This window comes from Mandrillus leucophaeus, unplaced genomic scaffold (genome assembly GCF_000951045.1).
Source record: "Mandrillus leucophaeus isolate KB7577 unplaced genomic scaffold, Mleu.le_1.0 Scaffold1245, whole genome shotgun sequence".
Lineage (NCBI taxonomy): Eukaryota > Metazoa > Chordata > Mammalia > Primates > Cercopithecidae > Mandrillus > Mandrillus leucophaeus.
In genome coordinates, this window is record NW_012100821.1 from 51,131 (window position 1) to 54,203 (window position 3,073).

General features: G+C 39.8%; 1 pseudogene; it reads right to left on the reverse strand.

The window, feature by feature from the left end:
* Positions 1-1,487: 1,487 nt before the first annotated feature.
* Positions 1,488-3,073, reverse strand: part of LOC105533345 — a 6,314-nt pseudogene continuing 4,728 nt past the window's right edge.

The window sequence follows — 3,073 nt, forward strand, 5'->3', positions numbered from 1 at the left end:
TCCACAGAAATAAGGTTAGGAAACAGCTCTGTGAAATAAGCTGTAACTCTGTGAGTGGAAGTCACACATCAGAAAGCAGTTCCTCAGAAAACTCTTTCCAGTTTTTCTCTGAGGATTTTTTTTTTCACCATAGAACTCTATGGGCTTCCAAATATCACTTTGCAAATTCCACAAGAACAGGCTTAGCGAACGGCTTCCGGAGGGTAAAGCTCTAACTCTGTTAGATGAATTAACAGAACACTAAGCAGTTTCTCAGAAAGCTTCTTTCCAATTTTCATCTGAGGATGTTTCCTTTGGCCCTATAGTCTTCAAAGGGACCCAAAATATCAGTTCTCAGTTTCCACAGAAATAAGGCAAGCAAACAGCTCCACGAAATACAGCTGTAACTCTGTGAGTGGAAGTCACACATCACAAAGCAGTTTCTTAGAAAACTTCTTTCCACATTTTTTCTGAAGATATTTTCTTTTTCACCATAGCCCTCTATGGGCTTCCAAATATCACTTTGAAAATTCCACAAGAACAGGCTTAGCGAACGACTTCTGGAGGGGAAAGCAGTAACTCTGTGAGATGAATTTACAGAACACTAAGCAGTTTCTCAGAAAGCTCCTTTCCAGTTTTCAACTGAGGATAATCTCTTTTTCTCCATAGTCCTCCATGGGCATCCAAATATCACTTTTCAAATTCCACAAAAACAGTCTTAGTGAAATGCTTCTTGAGGGGAAATCTGTAACTCTGTGAGGTGATTTCACAGAAAACAAAGAAGTTGCTCAGAAAGCTTCTTTCTCTTTGTTATCGGAGGATATTTCCTTTGGCCCTACAGTCTTCGAAGGGATCGGAAATTTCAGTTCTTAGATTCCACAGAAATAAGGCTAGCAATCAGCTCCACGAAATAGAGTTGTAACTCTGTGAGTGGAAGTCACACATCACAAAGCAGTTTTTCAGAAAACTTCTTTCCAGTTTTTCTCTGAGGATATTTTCTTTATAACCATAGCCCTCTATGGGCTTCCAAATATCACTTTTAAAATTCCACAAGCACAGGCTTTGCGAACGGCTTCTTCAGGGGAAAGCAGTAACTCTGTGAGATGAATTAACAGAACACTAAGCAGTTTCTAAGAAAGCTTCTTTCCAGTTTTCATCTGAGGATATTTTCTTTTTCACCATAGCCCTCCATGGGCTACCAAATATCGTTTTGCAAATTCCACAAGAACAGTCTTAGAAAAAGGCTTCTTGAGGGGAGAGATTTAAATCTGTGAGATGATTTCACAGAACACAAAGAAGTTTCCCAGAAAGCTTCTTTCTCTTTTTCATTGAAGGATATTTACTTTGACCCTATAGTCTACAAAGTTATTAGAAATATCAGTTCTCAGATTCCACAGAAATAAGGCTAGCAAACCGCTCCACGAAATACAGGTGTAATTCTGTGAGTGGAAGTCACACATCACAAAGCAGTTTCTCAGAAAACGTCTATTGACTTTTTCTCTGAGTATATTTTCTTTTTCACCATAGCCCTCCATGGGCTTCCAAATATCACTTGGCAAATTCCACAAGAACAGGCATAGCGAATGGCTTCTTGAGGGGAAAGCTGTTACTCTGTGAGATGAATTAACCGAACACTAAGCAGTTTCTCAGAAAGCTTCTTTCCAGTTTCTCTCGGAGGATATATTCTTTTTCACCGTAGCCCTCTATGGGCTTTCAAATATCACTTTGCAAATTCCACAAGAACAGGCTTAGTGAAAGGCTCCTTGAGGGGAAAGCTGTAACTCTGTGAGATGATTTCACAGAACACAAAGAAGTTTCTCAGAAAGCTTCTTTGTATTTTTTATCGGAAGATATTTCCTTTGACCCTATAGTCTTCAAAGGGATCCGAAATATCAGTTCTCAGATTTCACAGAAATAAGGCTGGCAAGCAGCTCCACGAAATACAGGTGTAACTCTGTGAGTGGAAGTCACACATCACAAAGCATTTTCTCAGAAAATGTCTATCCACTTTTTCTCTGAGTATATTTTCTTTTCACCATAGCCCTCCATGGGCTTCCAAATATCACTTGGCAAATTCCACAAGAACAGGCTTAGCGAATGGCTTCTTGAGGGGAAAGCTGTTACTCTGTTAGATGAATTAACAGAACACTAAGCAGTTTCTCAGAAAGCTTCTTTCCAGTTTTCAGCTGAGGATGTTTTCTTCTTCACCATAGCCCTCCATGGGCTTTCAAATATCACTTTACAAATTCCTCAAGTCCTGTGTTAGTGAAAGGTTTCCTGAGGGGAAAGCTGTAACTCTGTGAGATGATTACACAGAACACAAAGAAGTTTCTCAGAGAGCTTCTTTCTCTTTGTTATCGGAGAATATTTCCTTAGGCCGTATAGTCTTCAAAGGGATCTGAAAAATCAGTTCTCAGATTCAACAGAAATATGGTTAGCAAACAGCTCCATGAAATACACCTGAAACTCTGTGAGTGGAAGTCTCATTTCACAAAGCAGTTTCTCAGAAAGCTTCTTTCCAGTTTTTCTTTGAGGATATATTCTTTTCCACCGTAGCCCTCTATGGGCTTCCAAATATCACTTTGTAAATTACACAAGAACAGGCTTAGCGAGCGGCTTCTGGAGGGGAAAGCTGTAACTCTGTGAGATGAATTAACAGAACACTAAGCAGTTTCTCGGAAAGTTGTTTCTTTTTCACCATGGCACTCCATGTGCTTCCGAATATCACTTTGCAAATTCCACAAGAACCCTCTTAGCGAAAGGCTCCTTGAGGGGAAAGCTGTAACTCTGTGAGATGATTTCACAGAACACAAAGAAGTTTCTCAGAAAGCTTCCTTGTATGTTTTATCGGAAGATATTTCCTTTGACCCTATAGTGATCCGAAATATCAGTTCTCAGATTTCACAGAAACAAGGCTGGCAAACAGCTCCCTGAAATACAGCTGCAACTCTGGGAGTGGAAGTCACATATCACAAAGCAGTTTCTCAGAAAACTTCTTTCCACTTTTTCTCTGAGGATATTTTCTATATCACCATAGCCCTCTATGGGCTTCCAAATATCACTTTGCAAATTCCACAAGAACAGGCTTAGCGAA